Below are 7,983 nucleotides of genomic sequence, written 5' to 3' on the forward strand. Positions count from 1 at the left end.
TAACAACGAACGATTATCTCGTGACGCCATTTTTAAAATAGCCTCATGGAATAAAGGAAATAACTAAATAATTCCAACTTGTGAGATTTTAGAAAGCCATTCTTAACATAGGTATGAATGGTTGTATTGAACAAACTTAAATTCGCTTAAAAAAATGGTTTTCTTTATGAAAATAAAACTACTTGATCGATTTACGTGATTTTTGGCATGCAATATTTTCTTTGTGTCACGAGAACCAACGATCATACAGATTTTTATTTTTTTTTATTTTGTTTTTTATATGAATGGGGTTAATTCTGGGCACGGGTCAAATAATGCGTAATGCCAAATCCATGCCGGAGCCCATTTAACTCTAAATTATTTAGGTGACTAAAATAGGAATTAGCCAGGCTTTTTAACAACTCGAAATGTCACGTTTTTAATAAGCGTCCTTCCTCTAGTTCCCCTCCCCGCTCTCCAGCTCCACCTGAAGCTAAGCTGCTATTTGTTCTTTACGCGCTCGATGCGGTCCAAAAAAAAATGATATTTATTTACTTTCCTCCCTACGAGAGCACTCCGGCTTAATAACAAAGCATTTTAAAATTACCTGAGTCTAGAAGGATTTCTCCTTCTTTAACAGGACAGATAATGCACTCACTTTGTATCCTTTGCTGGTATTTATCAACAGCCCTTGGAGCGTTTTTCAAATGACACGTTATTTAAGCTGGAGTTACTTCCCTTGCTTAGCAACCGTGCCTAGCAACTGTGACGCTAAAACAAAATCAACGCTAACAAAAGTTGAAGAGCGGAATCAAATAGAAGTTTAATTGGATGTTTATTATCGTTTAAAAAGGGAAAACAGAACAGAATTTTTATTATATTTATTATTATTATTACTTTAATAAATTGATAAAATCATCGACAAGGTAAGTCTTCGCTTTAAAATGCAAGTTTGTTTGTGTCTATAACAAAACGTACTCAGCCGGGCAATAAAACAGGTGCTCGTTAGAAAAATAATGTTTTTTTTAGGAGCACAAATTACCTAGAAAACTGGATTTTACCGGTATAATTTTACAGTAGGGGTGCGCCGGTGCGGACGAAAAATGTCGCATTTAAACCGTAACACAACGTTTATGTTTAAACATTAATTCAAGCTAAAAGTTATATTCTAATCGACGATTTAACGACTTCAAAATCACTTTCACGTTCATTTTGATCCATTAATATACTTTTAAAAAATGGGACGCTCGTGCCATTTACGTACCGAGCTATTTTTTAAATAGGATTTTCAAGTTAATTTCGATTTTTACGGTATCTTTTGTTTGTTATATTTTAGATGAAAATACAGAATAGTTAAAAAGAACCACCGATCCGTGTTAAGAATGGCTTTCTAAAGAATAACTTTATCGTTTTGGGACGCTGAACAAAGTGTCCAAGTACCAAACATGGTAGCATCGGTATTAATTCGTAGCTGTGCGAAATTAGAGTGATTGCGAAGTCTTTAAAGTATCGATTAAAGATAATTTATCGCTTGAATAAAAATTTATATTCAAGTCAAGTATTATGGTTCTCTTGTTCTAAATTTTAAAAAATGCATCTTGTAAAATTGGATTCTTTTTACATTCAAATTAAAATTTAAACTGGAAATGGTTTTCCCTTCGCAAGTTTAAAGGCTTAAGAATTATTTTCAGATGTAGAAGGTACACCACGCAAACACGCTGGTCTCTTTTTTTTTTTTTTTTTTTAATCTAGTACTATAGAAGAACATGGCCGACTTATTTACTATATCGTAACCCTTCGAAATTCGATGGCAATCTGGAAATTTTAAACTGATGGAAAAATAATTTATGACTAAAAATCAAACGCCAAATCCAAAGTTCAAGAATTATATTTGAAAAGATTCGTATTCGAACGCGTCGCTGTTGTATCAAAGAAAACATTCAGTGCAGTCGGTACATCAACTCCGGGTCGTGCAAGGTGAAGAAAGATGGTAAAAACCGAAAAAAAAAAAAAAAAAACAATGTTCAAACTTCCATTGCATCAAGTGTGCTGGAACCTTTGGGAGGCTAATTGTTGCACAAACTTTAGTGAAGACCAATTCGTTGCCAGCGATAAATCAATGGTAAATGGCTGTTGTGATAACACAAAGTGATTTGCAAACGCTAGCAAAAGAGGTGGAGAGTACTAAAAAATCTGGGGATACTTGTTGCCACTCTGATTCCAGGGAACACCACCGGTTATTTTAAGTGAGTAATCTCTTATGATAACCTGTGTAAATCATAATAATAACGTCCCCACCCCGTAAAAAAAAAAGCTATCAGCCTCGATTGATACCTCAGAAAGATCAAGGTCACAGAGGATGGAAGGATCGAAGATAAAGAGCACTAACCAGACCTTCACTAAATAAGTGCAAAGAGTACTGGTACCTTCCAGAAGCATAAAGACCAAATCTCATTGGCAGTGAGGAATCAATGGTAACTGGTTGTTGTGAAAACAAAAAGTTATTTGCAAAAGTTCCAAAATAGGTAGAGAGTACTGGAAATCTGGGAAGATTTACTGTCACCCAGACTGCAGGGAACACCACCAGTTATTATCAGTAAGCAATACCTGATGTTGACCTGTGTAAGAACTCCTACTGAATTCCACAATAATAATGTTATGTAGTGGAGGGCAACCCAGAGGCTACGTTTCTATTATAGAGGAATGGGGGTCATTTCTTTTTCTGCGCTGATCTACATAACCTTATAATGTTGAGTGTTTAGCAAGTAGGTATTAAGTACCATTTTTTTGTTTTGCTTTTGTTTTTGTTTTTTTAATTTTTAGTATGACTCCTCCGAGTATTGAAACCCGACCTCCCAGCTTAATAGCAAACAGTTCACCATCATGCAACACGAAGTTTTCAGCATATATGCATGAGCAAAAATATGCAAACACATAGAAGGTAATCTCTGAGCGGATAATATGAAGGTCGTTTCAAAAGTAAAGCCACATATTTTTAAACTCAAAACGTTAAACAGCTGTAAAGACAAGAGTGGTACCAATAAAACGTGCGACCTTTTTTTTTTACACAGTGATCACCACTTATCAAGGCCCGGAAGCCACTCAGGGATAAGGGTTATTGCAAGTACATAACTTAGTGTGGAGATTTGATGAAGTGTTTACTTAAGGGGACGGTTCATTAGGAATTTGTTAACGTTGGACTTGAAGACATCTAAGTTGTAGTCCGGAGGGAAGCAGGCAGACGGAACAGAGTTCAACAGGCGTGCAGTTATAAGAAAGAAGCTTTGTTCATGGAATCCACGTTTTGATTTAGGCACAGATATAGAGTGGGGGAAATTTTTCACAGTGGATTCAGCTAGACGGGTGTTTTTCGTGAAAGATTGGCGAGGGGGGACCAGAGATTGGAGCTCAGCCGAGCACCTGCCATGGAAATAACGATAAAACAAGACCTTTTATGCTTCAGAATTTATTTTCCCACGTAGTTACCACTATTCTCAGTGCACTTTTGCCAGGAATTCAGTGACGCATCTCTGCTTCTGACGCACGTCCATGACAGTGTTGCTTTCTTAGAGTTTCTCATTGTCAATATCTGCAATAGAGAGATGAAACTTTCAGGTAATGAATGCATGAGTTCAGTCATATTGATGCAATTAGCAATCCCTCCTTTAGCCCTTTCAAGGGGAATAAAAAATAGGAGACATTACTTTTGGAGCGTCCCTCATATCATTATCACACAACCACAACAGCTACTACACTGCCTCCAAATAATTGGGAGGATCATATCTGAAGAAGGAACACATACTATACTACCCCCCACCAAGGAGAGGGTTGTTGTGGAGACGCCTTCTAATTAACATAGGTGGGTGAGTGAGATATATAAAGGTATCAATCACCAATACCGGGAGAGTTCTGCAACGACCGCCAAATAGGCAAGACGCCTATGTTGCCTCCAGTAAGATATGCAACACGCCACCTGGCAGAATATCTCATATCTCCAACTGAAGAATATCTGAAGACATGTAAATATGTATATAACTTCTCTTCCTAATATATTATTGTTATACCTTTACTTTCCGTGTTCTTATTAATTATTTGTGCAGACAACAGGGGTGATGATTGAGAAGATGGTTTCATGATTACATAAGAGATATTACATCTATAAAAGGCAAAAAGCGCACGAGAGTTTTTGTATGTCCAAGAAAAACTTTTTTTCAGCGGTGTTTTCGGGGGGGGGGTTACTATCACTTAGAAGTGTTTATATACCCCCTAGATAATAATATCTACGATTTGCAAACACGCGTCGCGATTAGATTTATTTATAGTGACTTTTACAAAATTATTTCTATTTTGGCTTCTCACGTATTGATTCGGCTTTTTCGGATAAAAGTGAAACTGATGTGAAGCTAATGAGCGGTTCTCAGCTATGGGCCAGGAACCTCCCGAAAGCGATGGACGTTTGGTCAGTGTCGGTTTTCACCGTTATATCAGACAATTGCTTTCATTTGGAAACACTCCCCTTATAAGGGGGAGCTGGTTTTCCCCAACAAGTTGAGTAAAAAAACTATCCCACAGTAAAATTAAGTGCGGAATTAAATTCCGTATGCCCTTGCTACTTTTTATTTTTGGTGTGATGTTTTATCTCATTAAACACAAACTTTTTAATGATTTTATTTCATGCATTCTCATTTCTCTGCCATCGTAGTGTGGTGAGAAGTCATCAGCCTATCAACCTCAAGGGTTCGGGTTCGAGCCTACCTACCTATAAAAACATTTTTTTCTTTTACATCTCCAAACACCCAGGCAACACCAGGCATCCCCGCTAGTCTATATATATAAAAAGCAAAACATGCGTGAGAGTGTTTGTATGTCCAAAAAAAGCTTTTATGGGGGGTGGTTACTATCACTTAAAATTCTTTATATACCATGTAGATCGTGTACAAATTGCGTACGTGCGTTGTGGTTAGATTTATTTACATCGAGTTTTACACAATTCTTGCTATTTCAGCCCCTCTCGTGTCGATTCGGCTTTTCCGTATAAAGCGAAACTGATGTGAAAGTAATGAGCAATTCTCGCCTATGCGCTGAAAGCAATAGACGTTTGGTCAATGTCAGTTTTCACCGTCATATCAGACAATTGCTTTCATTTGGACACTCCCCTAATAAAGGGGAAGCTGGTTTTCCCCAACGCATTGGGGAAACAAAACCAGACAAAGTTGGGTAAAAAAAACAAACCCAAAAGAACTATCCCGCAGTTAAAATTAAGTGCGGAATTAAATTCCGCACGCACCTGCCAGTTGTGCGGTTATGAACGTTTCATTCACTGTGGCGTAATGTTTGACCTTATTAAGCACGCACCTGTCATATCACTTTTTAATGATTTTATTTCACACATTTTCACTTCTCTGCCATCGTAGTGTGGCTATCCTCAGCTTATTAACTTCAAGGGTTCGGGTTTGAGCCTACCTACCTACCAAAACTTTTGTTTTTCTTTTACACCTCCAAACACCCAGGTAACGCCGGGTACCCCCGCTAGTCTATAATATAAATCTCACCTGTCTGTTTAAATGTATGTATGTATGTATGTATGCATATATGTTTGTATGTCTGGCAAAAACATTCGAAAGATGCGACAGATACTGACAAGATCGGTATCATTTTAAAGTTCAACGTCTCGGACGACAAATATGGAAAAATTAGCCAAAACATTAATTCCTTCACCCTAAACTCGGCGATTTTGTACAAGGAGGGGTCGATTTTTTTCGCCGACATTTTAGCAAGTTATCACCGTTGGATTGACTTTGGTTGATTTCAAAACTTTTCAATTACAGATGCATAATGGAGACATCAGCTAAGACGTCAGATTTTCTTTCACTTTCTTTTCCGCCGTCACGTCACGGGTTCGAGCCTGCCTGCCTACTACGCCTTTTTTTTTTTTTTGCTCAACACACACCTCCAAACACCTGGGCAACACCGGGTACCCTCGCTAGTCTATTATATAAAAGGCAAAAATGTGTGTTTGTATGTCTCCCAAAAACTTTCGACAACGCATCAGACACTGACAAAATCAGTATCATTAGAAAGATCAAACTCTCAGACGACAAATATCGAAAAATTGACTAAAAACATTAATTCTTTGACCATCAACTGGGCCGTTTTTGCAAGGAGAGGTCAGTTTTTTTCTCAACATTTATGCAAAGTCATTCATACCTCATGATCCCTACGTACGTAAAGATGTTATTTCGAAGGCTCCTTACATCACAAGTCATATGGGCTAGGCGAATAAAGCGTTTGCTTTTTTTTTCACCTCTTTTTCCTCTTAGCGTTACAGGTTCGAGCCTGGCTACTGTGGTTGATTTTTTTTTTTTTTTTTTTTGCTTTTTATCACTGCTATGTTTTTTTAGGCTGGGTTGCTCAATAATACCTCTCTGCACAGGTAGCCTCGTCAGTAGTAGATAAGCTGAACAGCCATTGTAAATCATTTTGTAACAGAGTGCGGAAACGTGTATGCAAATCTATGCAAATCTATGCAAATGAGCGAACTGTGTCTGAAATGACGTCATCATACAGAAGAATATAAAAGAATAAAAATGCAAGAACCTGTGTGCTGATTGGTGATCGCATCAGAGAAGGGAGCAGTATTCAAAAAAGACACAAGAGTCCGGGAAGAAGGAAAAGATTAGCGTGTTACACGGGATAATCAGGGCCGACAGGAAAAGACCTGTAGATAAATGTATGTAAATAAATGTCGGCTGTTTCACTAACGGAAAAAAGTGAGTAAAGTTATAAGTTATTTCTTGTCTAGGCTCCTTGCGACGGAGTCTACGTGTTGGGTCTCTTCATATTAACGACTACATTACAATTTTATTATCTTTCTTTGTATACCTAAATTTAAACAGAGCTCCCATAATCAAAGTTTTTTTTGTTTTCCAAGATTTGCCCGTCTTTGTAGCACATGACCACAAGGCTGCTTCCCATCTGAATACAGTATGGCCGTTTTCAAGTCTAATGTTCACAAATTCTGACTGACCCATACTATTTTATAATCAGATTCTGCTGAGTTTCAGCTATCATTCCCAATTTCCACAGTGTTGTCTAACAGTCAACATAACACACATTAACTCTCCTCCTCGAGTAGTTTTTACCCTTTATTAAGTGGTGACTTGTTAAAACACTAAAGTCTAATATTAATAGAATAATTAATAAAAGTAATTAGTAGTTCTTTTTTATAGAAATCGCTTGACAAAGGCATGAAACCATTTGATGAAAGGAGTTTGAGCTTCTTAAATAAGGATTGATATATAATAAGAAAATATATTTCTACAGAAATATATATATCTAAATATATATATATATATATATATATATAAATATATATATATATATATATATATATATATATATATATATAAACTAACATAATATTAAAAAAATTCACATTTAACTACACCTAGGTTTAAAATAGGTCAGATCACTAGATATCTACGAATTCCACTAAAAAGCACACAGAAAGGAAGGGTTGAACCTAAGGTCAACTGGGCCTTTGTACTGTAAGTGCCTGCCCATTGGCTGATTAGGAGGGGCGTGGTCGAAATTAGTAAGCTGATTGGCTAACTAAAAACTCAATAGAATGTGTGTATATAAAAACGCGAAATAAACACAACTCTTCGCATAAGCTTGACGAATCCTAGCATGGATGAAATGCGGAATATTCTGTGTAGCTTAATTGCCATATATATTTTTATAACTTACTATATATATATATGTGTGTGTGCGTGGGTGTGTGTTTGCGTGTATGTTAAATATCATTGTCGACAGCACCTGTCTCATTGGCCTAATATATAGAGCTACTGACAACTCGATGGTTGTTAGTTTGAGACGGATGCTAGTCTAGCCACACTGAAGAGCTGTGATATAGTTTATCTGTGGATGACTATATATATGTGTGTGTGTGTGTGTGTGTGTGTGTGTGTGTGTGTGTGTGTGTGTGTCTGTGTGCATATATAT

General features: G+C 37.0%; 1 protein-coding gene across 1 annotated transcript in view; it reads left to right on the plus strand.

Moving 5' to 3' along the window:
- The first annotated feature begins 417 nt into the window (after positions 1-417).
- Positions 418-7,983, plus strand: part of LOC145247954 (outer dynein arm-docking complex subunit 2-like) — a 627,728-nt gene continuing 620,162 nt past the window's right edge. Inside the window, exon 1 of the mRNA XM_080109601.1 lies at positions 418-905. The gene's annotated coding sequence lies outside the window, so the exon portion shown is untranslated. The remainder of the gene's footprint in view (positions 906-7,983) is intronic.

The sequence above is a fragment of the Euprymna scolopes genome, chromosome 26 (genome assembly GCF_053919585.1).
Source record: "Euprymna scolopes isolate OS-2025 chromosome 26, ASM5391958v1, whole genome shotgun sequence".
Lineage (NCBI taxonomy): Eukaryota > Metazoa > Mollusca > Cephalopoda > Sepiida > Sepiolidae > Euprymna > Euprymna scolopes.